The sequence below is a fragment of the Cervus elaphus genome, chromosome 20 (genome assembly GCF_910594005.1).
Source record: "Cervus elaphus chromosome 20, mCerEla1.1, whole genome shotgun sequence".
Lineage (NCBI taxonomy): Eukaryota > Metazoa > Chordata > Mammalia > Artiodactyla > Cervidae > Cervus > Cervus elaphus.
The window spans coordinates 70,083,837-70,104,301 of NC_057834.1; the positions used below are offsets into that span (position 1 = coordinate 70,083,837).

At 35.2% G+C, this 20,465-nt stretch overlaps 1 pseudogene; it reads right to left on the reverse strand.

Moving 5' to 3' along the window:
* Nucleotides 1-1,341: 1,341 nt before the first annotated feature.
* On the reverse strand, nt 1,342-3,484 carry LOC122676754 (annotated as a pseudogene).
* Between the last annotated feature and the right edge of the window lie 16,981 nt (nt 3,485-20,465).

The following is a 20,465-nucleotide window of genomic DNA, read 5'->3' on the forward strand; positions in this document are numbered from 1 at the left end:
TTAATTTTGTGGCTGCAGTCCAGTGATATTGGAGCCCAAGAAAACAAAGTGTGTCACTGTTTCCATTTTCTCCCATCTCTTTGCCATGAAGAGATGGAACAAGATACCATGATCTTTGAATTTAAGCCAGCTTTCTCACTTTCCTTTCTCCTTCATATAGAGGCTCTTTGGTTCCTCTTCACTTTCTGCCATTAGGGTGGTGGCATCTGCATCTGAATATCTGAAGTTATTGATACTCCTCCTGTCAATCTTCATTCCAGCTTGAGCTTCATCCAGCTCAGCAGTTTTCATGATGTACCCTGCATAGAAGTTAAATAAGCAGGGTCACAATGTATAGCCTTGATGTACTCCTTGTCCAGTTTTGACCCATTCCGTTGTTCAAATTTCCAGTTTGTTGTGATCCACACAAAGTCTTTGGTGTAGTCAATGAAGCAGAGTAGATGTTTTTCTGGAATTCCCTTGCTTTTTCCATGATACAGAGGAAGCTGGCAATTTGATCTTTGGTACCTCTGCCTTTTCTAAATCCAACCTGTCATTTGGAAATTTTTGGTTCATGTACTGTTGAAGCTTAGCTTAAAGGATTTTGAGCATTGCTTTGCTATCTTGCGAAATTAGTGCAACTGTGCAGTAGTTGGAACATTCTTTGGCATTGCCCTTCTTTAGGATTGGGGTGAAAACTGATATTTTCCAGTCCTGTGGCCACTGCTGAGTTTTCCAAATTTGCTGGCATATTGAGTGCAGCACTTTCACAGCATCATCTTTTAGAATTTGAAATAGCTCAGATGGAATTCCATCACCTCCACTAGTAGTTTTATTTGAGTAATGCTTCTGAAGGCCCACTTAGCTTCACACTCCAGCATGTCTGGCTCTAGGTGAGTGACCATACCATCATGGTTATCTGGGTCATTAAGACCTTTTTTTGTATAGTTCGTCTGTGTATTCTTGCCACCTTTTCTCACTCTCTTTTGCTTGTTAGGTCCTTGCTATTTCTGTCCATTATTGTGCCCATCTTTGCATGAAATATTTCCTTGGTATCTATAATTTTCTTGAAAAGATCTCTAGTCTTCCCCATTCTGTTGTTTCCTTCATTTCTTTGCATTGTTTACTTAGGAAGGCTTTCTTATCTCTCCTTGCCATTCTTTGGAACTTTGCATTCAGTTGGGTTTATCTTTCCCTTTCTCCTTTGCCTTTAGCTTCTCTTCTTTTCTCAGCTACTTGTAAGGCCTCCTCAGACAACCATTTTGCCTTCTTGCATTTCTTTTTCTTGCTGCAATTGCTACAGTGAGTTGGCTCTTAAAGACCCTTCCCTGTTTTCTGGATGAGATATGCCCGCAGTCTCATTCAACAGTATAAACATTGACTCTTGAAACCATCAGTGTTCTGCAATGCTATTGGACCACATTTGGCCCAGCATGCTTGATAGAAAATGGCCCCCACTGTTGTTTCAGGATTCATGACTTCTTCCTCCAGCAGTACAGCTTGCTGCTTCATGTGGCACATAAAAGGAACATTATTATCTTTTGTCCAGCCACCAACAGGGTGAAGGAGAAAGACAAGGAATCTGTAGGCCCTCTCTAGAAGTTGCTTTTGAGTACCCCACATTAAAAGAGCATGTCCATTGTACACTAGGTTTTGTAATTAAATACAAAGAGAGTATCAGCATTCATGTCTTTAAACATCTGCTTTAGCTCAGTAAGAGTGGAATACTGATCAAGATCATTCATGCCAAAAAATTTGGTCAAAGACTTGAAGGTCTCCTTCTATCAGCCAATCTCCTTTCTCTAAAACAATCTTGATGTAGCGGTGGTCCTGAATGCTGTTCCTTCCTGTCTAACACAGTGCTCTTTTTTCCTGTGTTAAAAAAAAAAAAGCTCAGTATTGTAAAGAAGAGCCAAACAGTGACCCTTCTACATCAGAGGAAATGCTGTCCAGATGTCCAGCATTTATCTTCTTGAGTAGCTGTCAGAACTACAGGCACTGACAAATTAAAATGACACCCCCATCCAGAAGACAATCAAAATGAAAGCATTGCAAGTTCTGCTTCTCTCTCATAAAACCATTCAACGGGCTGGGCCAACCTTCTGCCAAAACCTATAGTCACTGCATATCCACTTTATTAATTTTTAAAGCTGTAATTTTTGTCCATATGTTTTTGCCAAATGAAGTTTATATTCTGGCACACACAGGATGTCACAGGCACAACACCCTGTTACCAGAGAAGTTCCATAACTCTTACTGCACGCAATCATTTCTATCATGTCTATTTTTAGCATCAGTTCAGGGGCCTTTGGTTTTTTATATTCAGGACTGATTCCAATGAAATCTTTAATTCTCTAGCCTGTGCTTTTTGTTAGAGTCCTTTAATAGCTCTGTTTATAAACTTACAGGGAAGCATCAACAAATACTTCAGAAAAAAAAAAAAAAAAGGCAAACACACCCTCAGGAATTTGCCATATGCAGTTTGGTGATCTTGAGTATGGTTGCTGTTGTTGTTCAGTTGCTAAGTTGTGTTTGACTCTTTGCTATCTTATGGACTGTAGTTCACCAGGTTCCCCTGTCTCACTATCTCCTGAAGTCCGCCCAAATCCATGTCCATTGAGTTGGTAATGCTTTACAGCCATCTAATCCGCTGCCACCCCCTTCTCCTCCAGCCTTCAATCTTTCCCAGCATCAGGGTCTTTTCCAGTGAGTCAGCTCTTGGCATCAGGTGGTCCAAGTATAGAGCTTCAGCTTCAGCATCAGTCCTTCTAGTGAATGTTGAGGGTTGATTTCCTTTAGGATTGGCTTACTTGATCTTCTTCTTGTCCAAGGGACTCTAGAGTCTTCTCTAGCACTACAATTGAAAAGTATCAATTCTTCAGCTCTCATCCTTCTGTATGGTCCAACTGTCATATTGGTACATGGCTACTGGAAAAACCATAGCTTTGAATATACAGATCTTTGTTGGCAAAGTGATGTCTCTACTTTTTAATATGCTGTCTAGGTTTGTCATAGCTTTCCTTCCAAGGAGCAAGTGTCTTTTAATTTCGTGACTGCAGTCACAATGTGCAGTGATTTTGGAGCCCAAGATCTCGAGTATAAGGTAATATAAAACATGTGATGCATACTAAGCCAGCACCTGTAAATAGCTTAGTAACTTCTGCAACTCATCAAACATTCTCATCTCTGTTCAAGACTAAAGCCAAGGTTTTTATTGAGACCTTGATGAATGTTGTCACCATCCAAAGTGTAGCATGATATCCTGGCAAGCCAAGTACTCCTCCAAAACCATACCCACTGTGGTCTTTCATGCTCCAGATAAACCTGTCAGTGAAACTCTGCAACCACAAAAGCCTCCTCTGGTTTCTACCACCTGGCCCTTGTTTCTGTCAACGTAGTGAGCTTGATAGGTGTCTTTATTTGCCCCCTGCCTCTCCCAGTTCTGCATGTTATTGCTCAATATTGCTTTTTTATACAGGTTCCCAAGGTAGTAGAGGTTCTCCATGGCTGTAGAGAGTACAGGGTGCAAGGGTTCTCAGCCCCTAGACTGTAGAAGGAAGAGGGGAGGTCTGTGGGGGCAGGGCAGAGCCAGAAAGTATGCTCTGACTTCTGCACTTTGTGCTCTAGATTCTAGTTGTGTGATCTGTTGGCTGTACTTCTGATGTGGATCAGGGAAGCACGTGGGACATGGGACTTTTCTTTTCTTTTGATATCTTTGACTGATTTTGGTATCTGGGTAACACTGACCCAATAGAATGAGTTCCTTCTCCCTTTATTTTTTGGAAAAGTTTGTGAAGGGTTGCTATTAATTCCTATTTAAGTCTTTGATAAAATTCACCTGTCAAGTTGTCTAATTCTGAGCTTTGCTTTGTGGGAAGTCTTTAAATTACTATTTCATTCTTTTTGTTATAGGTCTACTCAAATTTTCTATTTTTTTTCTTGAGTCAGTTTTGGTAACTTGTATTTCTAGGAATTTTTCCCTCTAAACTGTCTAATTTGTTGGCATACAATTGTTTACAGTATTTCCATATGATATTTTTATTTTTGCAAGTTTGGTAACAGTACTACCTTTTAATTACTATCCCGAAAAGGTAATCATTATCATGCTTTGTATGGTAAATGCTTTCTTAAACTTGTATTCCTAAACACTATAGTTTTAAGTGTCTTCTGAATTTCACACACATGAAATCATACGGAATATGTTCTTGGCGTCTGTTGTTCAATTTTATGTTTGTAAATTTATCCTGGTACTTACAATTTGTTCATCTCATTGCTGTGTACTATTCTATTGAATGAATACAGACACACCTTGTTTCACTGTATTACAGTTTTTAGATATTAACAGTCTGTGACAACCCTGTGTCTAGCAAGTCTATGGGTGTTGTTTTTCCAAAAGTATTTGCTCGCTTCATGTCTCTGTCACATTTTGGTAATTCTCACAATATTGCACATCCTCCACCGGCAAAAATATTTTCAACTTGCTGAAGGCTCATGATGGTTTTCATGTTTTAGCAATGAGTCATTTTTAAATTAAGGTTTATATATATATATATATATATATTTTTTTTAGACAAATGCTATCATATGCTTAATAAACTATGCATGTGTACATGCCAAGTTGCTTCAGTTGTGTCTGACTCTTTGCAACGCTATGGACTGTAACCCACCAGGCTCCTCTCTCCGTGGGATTTCCCAGGCAAGAGCACTGGAGCAGGTTGCCATCCCCTTCTCCAGGGGAGCTTCCCAACCCAGGGATTGACCCATGTCTCTTCCGTCTCCTGCATTGGCAAGTGGGTTCTTTACCACTATCGCCACCTAGGAAGTCCCGTGTTTACACTATACTATAGTCTATTAGGGCTTCCCAGGTGATGCTATCGGTAAAGAACCCGCTTGCCAATGCAAGAGACATAAGAGACATGGGTTCAATCCCTGGAGAAGAGAATGGCAACCCACTCTAGTATTCTTGCCTGGGAAATCTCATGGGCACAAGAGCCTGGCAGGTGACCGTCTATGGGGTCTCAAAGAATCAGACACGACTGAGTACATATATACCTTACACATAATATACTGTACATATCAAGTGATTTTGAGTCTCTTAATAAGAAGTTGCACTTTGTATTAATCCCTTTAGTATTTCTTTCTCTCTCTTTTTCTTTTCACTACAATAAAAACAGTATTCCATTATTACCTGTCATATAGGTTCAACGCTATTACCTTTAGGAGGTCGAAGTGTGACATAGGAGATATTGATCTAGGAAAAATAGATAAGAGGCATATAATTATTTACTAACAACCCACCCAAGAGCTATGGATGATACACAAAAGCTAAGATATACAAGCCATTAATATATATACTATGTATATACATACCATGTAGAAAACTCACTAGCTCTACTTTCTGTATCAGGAAATGTATAATTTTCCTTACTATAAACTCAGTACATGAATTAGAGTATATGAGGGGAATTACCACACCTTTGATATTTCTATTTATCTCCATGATACATGTATGTGGTAATGTCCTTTGGCATTTTTATCAGGTGTTTGGATGAAGCTGGATTCAAATGAACAAATAAATAAATCCAAATAAGTTATTTTGAATGTCACTGTTGTAAATATATATGTATATATGTGTATACATATATTATACTATATACATATATAGTCATACATATAGTCTCATACATATAATGCTACTCATACATTTAAAAATTGGTTGCTAAAATTTTTATGAAGTAGTATAAAATATAAACAAATAAAATATTAGTAAAATAAATGCAGACAATATCAAAATAAAATAATATTAGATATAAACAAATCTTAATTCCAAAGGCCATCTTCATATTCTCTCAAGATTCAGCAGCTTAATTTTAGTAGTTCTATATCTTATGAGCTCAAATTGTTAGTACTTAGACATGACAATAAAAATAGTGATTTCATTCATAGATATAAACTGGATCCTTCATCTATCCATTTTGAAATTATTCAGGCCTAATATACGCATAGCAACAATATATTAGGTATTTAATCAGGGAAGACAAGAGTTGGATTTACAAAAAGGATATAAATAGAAGTCTCACTCTGAGAAATTATAACAAATTCAACATTGATTAAACATTACGGACAAATGCAAGGTAATATGAGAAGCAATAAAACACACACACACACAAATCCATGAACAACAATAATCATTGAATAGGGACTTATTTTATCTCAGGAACTCTAAATGTTTCATCTGTATCATCTCTAATCCTCAGGGAGACACTGTAACATAAGAGTTCTTTCCATTTCAGTTACAAGGAAATTAAGTCACAAGGAAGTGAACTAACTAGCCCAGTGTTACACAGGATTAGTGATTCTGGATTTAATCTCTAATCATCCAAGCTTCAAGGTCTGCAGAGGTCCTCCCTGGGTGATGCTTCTTACCTAGTGCAAGGCAACAAACACATCATTAAAAATGACACATCTAAGACTTGGGAATGGATCACTTTCCAGACGTCAATTTAGGATTGAGTTGTTCTTTGTTTCTAAGATGAGAGTAGCCTTCCTAGAAGAGGTAAGGTGAACTGCACTTTAAAGACAGTTTTGGATGTGGAATGGAGTTGATGAAGGAAGACATTCCCAGAGCAGGCCATAAAGACACTAAGCAATGTGAGAAAAGGGAAGTTAAAAGCCAAGACCTGTCATTAGTGTCAATACCCAGATGGTTGGGTCAAAAATGGAGAGGAACTTGGAGCAAATAAGGATAGACAGAGTGGTAGAAGAACTTCTAGAGTATATGTCCTGGAAATGAGGGAGTCTGGGGTGGGGTGGGGAAGGGAGGGGATCATGGCTATAGAGCAAGTATGTGAGGCCTAGCATCAGAAACCAAGAATCAGTAATGGAGGACTGTCCTGGGCCAAAATCAGGAATATTAATGCAAGTCACTGAGTTTTCACAGGAATCAATAATTAAGTTTAAACAGGAATCATAAAGGGAATAAAAGAATAGAACTAATATTTATTCAATATCATCAATCTTAAACATTATATTGAGACACTAAAGCATTATTGCACAATTGTTACATTATTTACTCCTTGCAACAAACCTTCAACCTATATATTATTATTCAGAAATGAAGGAAATCAACCTCAGAATGCTTAAGGAACTTGCAAATATGGGTATGTCTAGTGCTGAGTGAGGTCAGGGTAGGCACTCAAGTCCGTATGCTTATAATGCCCACATTTCCCCCAAATGCCAAATGTGTATTTAGCATGCAATACTCACAAGGGACTTTCTGAGCAGGGAATACAAAAATATGTCAGTTCCTGCCCTCAGAGGATATGCACATCAATCATACAGCTCAACAAAAAGATGCCAAAAGCTTACTTTTGTATTTCTCTTATCAAGTACTGAGTCACAACCTTTGTCCTTGAGTAAGAGACCGCTGACAAATATTTACTTGATCCAATCATTCAAATATTCCTACCTAAAAGAGTTCCTTTTACACACATATTCTTTAAAATGTAGTTTCCTCCATTTTGGTAGATGGCTTTATTTTCTTATTTGTAACTTCAGTGTAATCTCATTTTGGGAGGTGATCAGTTTCTGCTCTGTGACATTGTTCCAGAGGCCTCACCCTACATCCCACTGCCCCACTGTCTCCCAACATTTAGTAATAGGCCTGGGTGGGGAAGATCCCCTGGAGTAGGAAATGGTAACCTACTCCAGTATTCTTGCCTGGAGAATACAATGGGGAGAGGAGTCTGGTGGGCTACAGTCCATGGGGTCATAGAGATTTGGCCATGACTGAGTGACTAACACACGTACTTGACTCGCATATTATTTTCATTACTTTGTCTTTGGGTGTTATGTTTTCCACTGCAGTCCATTGAGTGAGCAATATAACTGGCTCCCTGTTAAAATGTTCACTTGAAAAAACAGCTCAAAATCAATGGCAAATCTAGTGTCACCACCTTTGGAGTAAGATTGTTGTTCACAGAACTGAAAGAAAGAATGATTCTAATACATCATAAAAAAATGAAGTAACTCATCATCAGTGTAACTCTATGTTGAGTTATATTTCCACTAAGGCACGTGTCATATAGATATACTTCTAAAATAAAAAGGGAAAAGTGTAAAGTAAATTGCTTACATGAAATTCTTTGATGCTATAAAAGTAAGAATGCTTGAACCTTCATGTCTCTTTGTGGTATGGTGAATGATCTGTAAAACTTCATTATTTTCTTTCAAACACAAATTCCTTTTGCTTTCATGTCCATACATTTGTTTTAGAAAATATCTTTAATTCTCTATTCAGAAATTTTGAGTGTTTGTCATATTAATATAAAATTATTGAATTTTAAAACCATCTCCAATAACATGAAGAATATGAACTTGAAATCATTGTAGTATGATAGCAATGTTTTGCCAAAATCTGCTGGATACTAGACTATTAGGAATTAAATAAAAACAAAAACTTCAATTTTCTCCTGTATGCAATTAACTTTAAAATAAAATATAAGCTCCTTCTTTTTACTTGGTAACATTTGTCACATCTTAAGAATCTTTCTACTCAATATTGACTTGTAGCTTCATTTTACTACTCAAGGGGGTTAAGTTTCATAAGCGCACTGTGCAAAGTCTTCAAAATGTTTACACTTCTGATTTACATCCATGCCTGAAAAGACACACATATGATATACTCATTCAGAAGTGGTTCAGTTAAAAAAAAGTGGTCAGAGAAAATTGTTACTGAGCCACAAATCCATTACCTGCATTTTCCATTATTTTTTTTTAATCCCTACCATTATCTTTTCCTATCTATAATCCTCTTTCTTTCCCTTTAGCACCAGACTTCTTGAAGTGATGTTCATACTTGCTATGCTCACATATTTAGTTTAGTTAACTGTTGTGCCTTTGGACCCACATCACCTTTAATTTTCTCAAACTATGTGACAACTTTTTCCTCAAACCTTTGGGTGTATTTAACACGTTTAAGTAACATTCCCTAGTGAAACTCCTCACTCTAATTTTCTATGTTAACGCTTTCTCAGTGCTTACTATTGCCTCTGGCTTCTTAGCCTTCTTTGAATCTCCAGTTTGACTATGTGTCCTGTAAGATGTTGGCATTCTCAAGACCTGTGCCCGCGACCTTCTGCTGTCTTCTGTATGTGATTCCTGCATGAGCTCACTCTTACTCCCATATTCAATCACAGGTATTCAGTCACAATTTACATGTCAGAGACCCCAAATGTACATTCCTATGCCTGGATCACTCTGCTGAGACACAGAGCCACATGACACAATTGACATTCCTTCTCTACTTAGGCACTCCGTAACAAGTCTGAAGTCACCATGATCAGAACTCACTCCAGTAATTGTTTTTCATATAATCTCCATCATTGCTAATGTACCATGTCTTAGCTTAGATGACCTTGCAAAAATCATTTTTCATCTCTAAGTTTCCCTATATTTAAAATGAAAATAATAGTAACTTCAATGGATTTTTATAAGGATTTAAAATCAGTTATTATGCAATCCACAATAATGAATGCTAACCACCCAGAAATTACAATAGAATGAAGTAAGCACTAACACTGTCCTCATTTCATAGCAGAGGAACACAAAATACAATGAGGTTAAGTAAATTGCCCAAAGTTATCTAGCCAATTGTGCTTAAGCAGGATTTGAATGAAATCTGGGTTCAGAGCCTGACCTCTTAATTGCTCCACTACCCTGTATGATCTTATATATAAAGAACATAAGGTACAATCCTTAGCACTTACTAGATGTATCAAAATCACAGTGATGCGGAGGAGGACTTTAAATGTTCTGGAAATCTGCATTTTTAAGAGCTCTCTTGTGAATCTAATATTCAAATGGGGTTAAGAACCAACATAGTAGACTCTCAAAAATGTTTGTTCCTTTTATCCAAATGAAAATAATTGAATCAATTTGACCCTCTGAACATTTTCAGAAATGCTGTAGCCATTAAGCCTAAAGTACCTTTTAGAAGGGCTGTCTTAGAATTCATTTTTTGAAATGACAATAGAAGAGCAGTAATAAAGACACACACATACATTAAAAAAAAAAAGCCCTCAGTATTCATATAACCAGAGGCATTTAATCCACACATTGTGTTTTCATTTGTATTGCATGATTTTATCCTTAGGAACAAGGGCTTTAAAAATATTAGACTTGTGTATAACCCAGAAAAATCACTTTCTTAAGATCATTAGGCTGCTGGGTAGATACTCCATCTGTTCTAAAAATGTTTCATTTTACCTTTCCCCATCTACCAAATCATGTGCTTTCTCTCCCAGCTATCACTTCCTCCCATTGTTTCTCAAACAATTAGAGTAGGATATTTCACCCTTCAGCATATACATGCAAAAAAAATATAATAAACCAAGTATACACAAAAGAGAAAGCAATATAGTAAAATTCTGTTCTCTTTTTCATGAGTCCTATTAGTGTGTACGTGTATGTGTGTACATGTATATATCTTATATTTACCCCGGTACACAATTTATTATCCAGATTTAGCCAGATTTTTGTCATTGTTTGTAAGTTGCAAGATATGATGCTTCCTAAAACAAACCAAAAGAGAATTCATTGGAATAATTTGGGCTGTTTCAATGAAATAAATAAATGTGTATATAGATGTATATTTCAGATAGAATGGGAATTGAGGATGTTATGTGTTTGACAGTTTATCAGAAAGGCACAGAATTGAATCACTGCAACTTGGTGCCGTTTTGATTTGGTTTCAGTGTATCCAAAGAGAACCTTATCGGTTTACCTTAGTTCTAAAGACCGTCAGTTGAGCAGAGTATCTATTGATATTTCCACCAAGACTGTACCAGAGGAGGAGGGGTGAATCTTCTGAAGAAAACTGGGCACAGAGCTAACCAAACAAAAAGAAGTTGGATAAGGGACACTCCAAACTACAAATGTTCCCTCTCATTCTTGTTGCTAGTTAGAAATATCACAAGTAGTGCTGATATAAAAATGTATTATATTGATTTTGTCATCTAATGTCTTCTAATCAAGTTTCTTAAGCCTTCACTTAATATTTCCAGGTAACTTTAAATGGTATGCTTATTTGTTCTACTTATTGTGTCAGAAGTACCTGTATGGCTTTCTCCTTTATAGATAATTCTATTAGTTTTCAATGTCAATAAATGATCTCAAAACATTCTGATCAGTGTAGGGAAAGAGTTGTTTGCTTCTCAATATCTGTTCTCTTGAACACAAGATTTTCATGTCTCTTGGAAGAGTGTGTTTCTTAACCCTGCAGCCTGCTGTAATTTCAGACTAAGTTCTAGCTAAGGTGATGTGCTGCTTCTAGAATTTCTTTTTAATGAAAGAGATATGGTCCTTTCTCTGCCCTTTGTGAGCTGAAGCCATATCTTGGGCCATGAGGTTGAGGGACTCATCCTGGGGATTAAAAAAAAGCAGGACAGATACTGCCTGGGTCCCAGATGACTATGGAGCTGCCATACAAGCCATGAATTAATTACATCAAGACTTTTAAGTGACAAATACCTAACTTGTTTAAACCATCATTATTTGGGGTGTTTACTATATCTTTATATATAACCTATTTCTATACCTACATCTATATCATCTATATCTACCACGTCCCAGGTGGCTCAGTGTAAAGAATCCGCCTGCCAATGCAAGAGACACAGGAGATGCTGATTCGATCTCTGGGTTGGGAAGATCCCCTGGAATAGGAAATGGCAACCCGCTCCAGTATTCTTGCCTGGAGAATCCCAGGCAATGGACAGAGGAGCCTGGCGGGTAACAGTCCATGGGGTCACAAAGAGTTGGACATAACTTACCAACTGAACAACAACAACCCTTTTATACACATATTAGGTAGAAGACTAAGCAAGTGATATTGATTCCAAGAGCCATAATACAAAATTCAATCTACTGTCTTCATTGTCACATGTGTTGATCTGTCAGTGTGTTTTCCAGATCTGTGTGTGTGTGTCTGTGCATGACCATTTCTATTTTCTAAGCCTTGGCAAAACTATTTTGGAATCCTTGAGGACAGATTCTAGAGGTTAGGTATTAACAATTTAAAAGAGCAGTATGTTTATTCTTTAAGAATCAAATTTTAAAACACATTGTTCCTTTTATATGAAAGATCATCTTGTTGGATTTTTGTATCTAAGAGGGAAATAAAAATCTTAGGTTTTGTTCAAGAGATTTTAAATCATTGAGACAAAAATTATTCTGTATAGCAATATTGAAGGGGTCTTCAGTCTGGGTTGAGTTACAACCATTATGTTTCATAGCAAAAGTGGTTCCTAAATAAAATGTGTGTGTTCCCTAGTTTAATCAAGTTACCCTCTGGAAACTGAAGCAGAAATTGAATGCTGGGAAGAGAATCATGAAACTCAATATTCCTGTTTGGTGACAAGGAAACTCTAAAGAGGATGAGAGTGAGTTTTAAACTCAACATATTTTGATAAAGACGTGCCCTAAGGCCAAGGGCTGGCAAACGATGGTTTGCTGGTCAAATCCAGCCCAAGGCCTGTATTTTGCACAGTCCATAAGCTAAAAAATGATTTTTACATTTTTAAGTGGTTGAAGAGGAGAAAGAAGAGGCAGGAACAGAGAAAGAGGAGAATAAGAAAAAAAAAAAGCAACAGCAGCATCTCCAGGAGAGTGCTCTGTGATTTGCAATGTCTAAGATACTTATTTATTTTTTTCTTTTTCTTTCTTTTTTTGATTGGAAGATAATTGCTTTACAATGTTATGTTGGTTTCTGTCGTATAACAACATGCATCAGCCATATGTATCTACATATCCACTCCCTCTTGGGCCTCCCTCCCACGCCCCACCCCACGCCTCTGGGTATCAGAGGGGAGTCATTAGGCTGGGCTCCCTGTGTTGTATAGCAGCTTCCGATTAATAGTTTTACATATGGTAGTATACACGTGTCAGTGCTATTCTCTTGATTCCTCCTACCCTCTCCTTCCCCCATTATGTCCACAAGACCATGCTTTATGTCAGCATCTCTATTCCTGTAAATGGGTTCATCAGTACCATTTTCCTACAATCCATATATATGCATCAACATATGATATTTGTTTTCCTTTTTCTGACTTACGTCATTCTGTATAACTTTCTCTAGATTCATCCACCTCATCTCAACTGATTCAAATTCATTCCTTCTTACAGTTGTAAGATATTTATTTCCTGGTCTTTTGTAGATAAAAGTACTGATCCCTGTCTTAGACCCCAAAATCTCAACAATATGGAGTACAGTGAACTGGGGTATGGATAGTTTGTTCTTGCATACAATAGAATCAGAATGTTTGTTGAATAAAAGAATCACTGAATGAATACTATGTTTTCAATGACAATAAGGAAAATGGATTGCACGTTATTTATTTACCAGCGGACTCTACGATATGGAGTATAGGATAGTAAAAGCAGTTGGAGTGAGAAATAATTTGGAGTGGAGTTGTTTTATTTACCTTTAAAGCTATAGTATAGGGTTTATATAATCTCACCCAATAGCATTGTTTTACAATCTATATGCTGAGTGTAGAAAACTTGGATCAAATCGGCATCATTGCAAGTATAAATTCACTTGCCATTTTGCAGTGTCTGGTACATAGCATTTTTAATTAACGTGGTCAAATAGATAAATGGATACTTAACATTGTTATTGTAAACACTTATTCCAAGACCGCTGGTTCTCTTGTCTAGTAAAATAGTAACTTTGGCAGTGAGTCATTTTATGGCAAACATTTCCTTTCTCTCTTCAGCTAAAGAAATGTCTTTCTCATGTATTTTTCCCATTTCAAAAATCTGTGAGAAAGAAAACATTAAAGGACTTATAATCGACAAGAAACATAATTTTTTTGTTGCTGTGTGAGCTGCCAAAGACGATGTGACTTAAAGGAAAAATGTCAAAAGGTGGTCAAGTGCTTAAAGAAAGACCATTGGTACTGGCATTTTTCAGAGTGATAATGAGGCATGTACTGAATTTTTGTTCTTTGGTGTGATTGTATTATGAGTACTCCTTTTTTTGCACATTTGATTTTAAGAAGTAATGTGACACAGTCCTCAGTCTCATGGGCAGGCTTTGTTCACAGACTTCTCATTTATGATAAACCTTAAATACTCATGATCCTCTTTCCCTTCCCAATAGTACCTTCCAATTTAATCTATACAGTAAAGGGAGGCTGTACCTTGAATGGAACTTAAATGATTTTTTTTTTTCTTCTATGACCTAAGTACATCCTAAGAGACACTTCAATCATTTTCAAGAGTTTGAGCCTAAAGGAGTACTTTCTTCCAGGTAAGGTCAAGGCAAAGAAAAAAGAAGTAACATAGCTCTGTGGTTCTCTGTTGTCCAGATCAAATCTTTGAACAGTTTCTTGTTGTCATCAAAGGACATCTCTGAATGGCAACATATAGAAAATAAGATCCATGAGACTTTGGCTATATGGAAAAAAAAAAAAAAAAGATAAGGATCAAAAATTTAAAAGGGCAATCTTGGCTTAAAAAATATAGAAAATTTCTTTTTGTCTTCTGTAGCATGTGAGAAGATGTTTAAGTTATTTGGTCTATGGACATCTGGGCCACACTTGTGTGATAAGAGTTTAGCATAATAGAAGCACAACTGCCTGATGCAAATTATTTAAAAGAAGCTTTTAAAATAGTCAGTGGAATACAGCTCACTAAAGGAGAAATAAAACTGACTCTTCAAAGAAAAATTGCAGCTTTTTTTAATTTTGGCGAAGATTTGATAAGTTGAAATCTAGATAAATAAGAACTTTCAATAAAACCACTTTAGATCATTAGTGCATAGTAATAAATAAGACAGAATGAGCGTTGCTTCAGTCACTCAACAAACACTAGTTGAGCATCTATCATTAACCGAGAACTGAGCTAAGTGCTGAAATAAAGACATCACAAAAACTCAATTTCTTCTTTTAAGGAGCTAAATAGTGTAAAAATGGATATGGAAAATCTACAGATCCAGTTCTTATTTGCAAAAAATAAACTTCTTTCCCTCTCCATGGGTCTTTCAAAACAAATTGCCATTTCATTTCATTAAATTAACCAATCTGAGTATATATAGTTAATTTTATATTCATTTATTAAAGCAATGAATAGACATGTGTGGCAGCACTCAAGGCCTGGAAATAAAGATGAAGAAGACACTTCCTCTCAGAGAATGTACGATTGTTAGGTCTGTATTAATATATGCTCAAATAAGAAAATATTTAATGAAAGGTGATATCATATTACTAATGATATTACTAAGAATATCTAACACATAATGCTTGCTATGTGTTTTACATATATCATCTTATTTAATCTTTCTAACAACACTATGCCATAAGTGCACATTTTATTTCCATCTTATTAAAGAGAAAACTGAGGAAAAAGAAAATTAGATAACTTGTCCAAAGTCATGGTCGAGTCAAATGGCTCCAGATTCTATCCTATTAATCTCTATATTCACAGGAATTTAGTGGAGGAAGAAATTATTTCTGATAAGATGATAAGAAAAAAGTTTCATGGAGGAGTTATCATTAACATAGATTTATAAAAATATCTAAAATTTCATACTCCAGCTAGGAAGAACTGGTTTGTAGCAGACCACCCTCCCACTGAGAGCAAAAATAAAGCTGGATTTGATTTTAAAATTGTTGGAACACACCAGAAACCAATCAAGGCAACAAAAACTTGGAGACCCTAGATTCCAGAGAGGAGGAAAACTAGTTAAGTGTGTTATTCTTGGCAGCTTTTCTCTTTGAGTCATTTGTTAGTGCATATGCAGTGTGGGTGGAAAGGCTCAGAAGCTAAAAGCAGACAGTTGCAAAGAGGCAGAGAATTACAGTGCCGTTTGGAGATTAAAAACTGAATTCAAAGTCTAGCAAGATTTGACTACATCAAATCTTCTAGGTATTTAGTTAAGCCTTCTGGAGAAGTATACACTGGGAATAATAGCAAATTAGAAGACCAAGCCTAAAACCAGTTACAAGTAGCTTAATCCCTGACTGCATTAAGGAGATCAGCTTCCTTGCTGACAGGCTATCATAGAGTTACAAGAAAGATTAGTGAATAAGATAGATAAATCAGTAAAAAATATTCAAAAGGACTAAGAGTACAGAAAAGAGCATAAGAGGCATCTAATACATAAATAATTTATATATGTGATGCATAGACTTTTAAGAGAGTAAGAAAGACCTGAATAAAGGCCCCAAATTATCCAAAATTGATGAAAGATATTAAGCTACAGATTCAAGAAACCCTAAAAGACTAAACAGGATGGAGACAAAGAAAATGACACCCAGGCACATTTTAGTAAAAGTAATATAAAGTAATGACAAAGGGAAAAATCTTGGAGGAAAAAAAAGACAAAATTAAAGTAACAGTTCTACAATTTTTAACTTATTTCTTGTGCAAAAATGTGGAAGCCAGAAGAGACCTATATGAAAACCATAAATGGTAAAAAAAAGGTTATCTTAAAATTCTCCTCTTAGTGGAAATATCTATCAAAAATGAAGACAAAAGAAATTTCCTTATAAACAAAAAACAAGACAGGAAATATTTGATGCCAGCAAAAACTCCTAAAAGGAAATATTTGTTTAAACAGAAGGAGCATCACCTCATAGGGAAGAATGAAAGCAGAGAGGGGAAGACTAACAACGTAAATGGTGAAGTTGTGAGTATATTCAAATAAATAGTGACTATAAAGATCAATAATAATGCACTGTGGTATTTGATCAAAATACATGACAAGACTAGCACAAAAGTAGAAAGGGGTAATTGAAGTTAAAGTGTTTTAATATCCTTGCACTGTCTAGGAATGCTAATTTATATAAATATATATATGTACATACACACACACACACACACACACACATATATATAAGATTTAGGAATTGAAGGATTCCTGGAAGAACCACCCAAAACACAAGTATAATAAAATAAAATTTTAAAAGTTAGTGAATGTATATCTTAAAAGGTAATAGAGGACAAAAATACAATGAAAAATAGTTGATAAACTCAAAAGAAGTTAGAAAGGGAGAGAAAAGGAAAGTTAAAAGAAGTGGGGTAAATAGAATAAAATACTAAGATAGTAGTAAATCCAAATGTATCAATACTTGATTAAATTCATAATAAGATTATTAAACTCTATAACTAATAGTCAAAGATTCCAGACAAGACAATTATATGCTGCAGACAAGAGATAAAAACTTAAATCTTAAATATAAAGACCCACATATAAGTGGAAATTTAAGTAAAAGAAAAAAAGGTGTAACATTCAAACAGCAACTAGCATAAATTTTATGTAACTATGCCCATATTAGATATAATAGATTTTAAGACAGGAAGCATTACTGGAGGTAAAGAGGGACATTTAATAATGATAAAGGGGTCAATTCATCAGGAATATATAACAATTTTAAATTTATATGCACCTAATTACATAGTTTATAAACACTGAAAGAATTAATAAATATATAAATCCATGATCATAGGGAAAGATTTTTAATGCAAAATTTCCAGAAAGCTATAGATAAAGCAGAAAAAAATCAGTAAAAGTACAGAATAATTGAAAACAAAGGCTAATCAACTTAACCCTAATTGACAATATAGAGCACTGTACCCAAATAATCAATATACATGAGTGTACTTGGAATATTTCCCCAGATTTTCACATGGTGGACTAGTGGACTAAACATACAAAAAGCAAGTCTCAGAATACTTCATAAAACTGAAATAATACAGAGTATATTCTGACTATAATAGATTTGAATTTGAAATCAGTACATAAGAAAGTAAGTAGAAAATCTCCTAAAGTTTGAAAACGAAATAATCCATACATAAAAGAAGAATTATTAATAAAATATTGTTAATAGAAAATGTTTTGAGTTTAAGTATAATGAAAAGAGAATAAATAACATTTGTGGTATGGGACTGAATACATCTTCAGAGAAAAAAAAAATAGCCCTCAATGTACATATGTGAAGGAAAAGCCTGAAAATAAATGATCTATATGTATCAATCTGAAGAAGTTAGCAAAAGAGCAGCAGTTTAAACCTAAATAAAGTACAGTGAGGGGAAATAATAAAGAACAGAATTTAATGAAAACACACAATAGGTAAAATCAGTAAAATCAAAACTACGTTTCTAAAAGACGAAAACTAGTGAATACTTAGTAAGACTAACCAAAATGAAATCCAATAGAAACAAATCACCAATATTAGTAATGACAGGTAATGACTATAATTCCCTGTGCTATACAATTATAGTTTTGTTTCATTTACAAAGACCCAGCAATCCCACCTGCAGGAAGTTAGTGTGAAGATGCAACCTGTAAAAAATACAAGTAAACATACGCGCAAGATTATTCACTGTGGAGCTAGGAAAAAACTGAAAAACAACTTAAATATCATGTAGAAAGTTTAATATGCTCAGGTACATTCACACTCTGAAGTATTATGTAGCTGCTAAAGAGCAAATAAATACAAATAACAATAGAGATAGATATCTTTAAGGTAACATAGAGCAATTTCTAGGATATGCTATTGTATGGAAAAAGCTCAGTGCAAATGTATACATTTAACATGCTGTCTTTCCTCTAAGAAATAACAAGAATTTATACTACATAGATATTTGATTAATTTTGCTAAAACAAATGAACCTTTACTAGAGAAAGTAGTGAAGTTGATTATCATGTGAATTAGGTGGGAATACAGATGTGACTATGATTTTTCTGTGTATTTATTTAGAAGTTTTGATTTTGAGCCATGTGTTTCACAAAAAAAAAAAAAAAAAAAAAAATTAAATAAATCAACAAAGATGGAGACAAAAAGGAGCCTCATACTGAAGAAAGGCAAAGCCAAAGAAATTTAATGTCAGACCTCATTGAGAGAATATCACATTGAAATTAATCCATGTAACTTTGAAATGCTATATTCTGTATCCTCAGAGAGATGCATTCTAAGAATAAAGAGAACTGAAAAAAATTATAAACTTTTCTTATAAAGTTTGTTTTGGTAGTGATATGGTTAAAGCAATTCCAAATTATTTTTTTTTGTATTATATACTGAGCAAACGAGTAAATATTCTAATGTTGGACACACAAAAAAATGACAATCAAAAATATAGAGATGGAATACAAAGTCCTGAAGTATTAATGCATGAGATTTCCCAGTGTATAGTAAGAAGAAAAGATGATTTTAAGAGAGGTGAAATCTTTTCCCCATTTCAGCAGTTTATAACATATGAGAAACACAAAATGTGCTCTTTTTGTTTCTTTTTCTCTTGTTAAGGTTGAATAAATGTTTGTTACATACAACAAAATGACTTTTTAAAAAATGTTAAAGAAACACTTTAACAATGATCGGGTGATCATATGAAATATAGGAGAAAAAAGAAAATGATAGTTCACGGTTTTGTTATAAATATTTTTTGTTTATATTGTGCTGTTTGTTCAGGCAAAGTTTTTTTTTTTTTCTTTTAAGTATAGACTTCTGATAACCCAACTTTGAAAAATAAACCAACTTTAAAAATATGAATAAAGGTATGAATATGAATAAAAAATATGAATAAATGATTTCTTCAAGGGTAAAAGTTTACATTAGCTTTCAAATGGATATGTCTGTTGGCTTAATTGCAAATACAGAGAGTACATTTGCTTGTGCTGAAGTGCCCTGAGCTGAGTACAGTTACACAGTTTGTGGGGTTATCAGACTATTTCATGGAAATAAGTCACCATATCAGCAGGGACAAATAGATTTTGATGAATAAGAATGGACTGGGTTTTATATGATCAGTGAATAACCATCTTCTCTTTTCTGTCCTAGTTTTGTTAAAAAAAAAAAAGAGAGAGAGAGAGAGGGAGAGAGAGACACCCAAAAAGTAGATAAATATTGCACCTTAATTATTGGTAAACATTTGATTAAAAGTAATGACCTAATTATAGGTAAATGGGCTTGCTGGCACATCCACCTACTGCCAGTTTAGACAATTGTCTAAAAATAACCTCAGACACCACCCTTATGGCAGAAAGTGAAGAGGAACAAAAGAGCCTCTTGATGAACGTGAAAGAAGAGAGTGAAAAAGTTGGCTTAAAACTCAACATTCAAAAAACTAAGATCATGGCATCTGGTCCCATCACTTCATGGCAAATAGATGGGGAAACAGTGGCAGACTATTTTTTTTGGCTCCAAGATCACTGCAGATGGTGATTGCAGCCATGAAATTAAAAGACACTTACTCCCTGGAAGGAAAGTTATGACCAACCTAGACAGCGTATTAAAAAGCAAAGACATTACTTTGCCAACAAAGGTCCATCTAGTCAAGGCTATGGTTTTTCCAGTGGTCATGTATGGATGTGAGAGTTGGACTATAAAGAAAGCTGAGCACCGAAGAATTGATGTTTTTGATCTGTGGTGTTGGAGAAGACTCTTGAGAGTCCCTTGGACTGCAAGGAGATCCAGCCAGTCCATCCT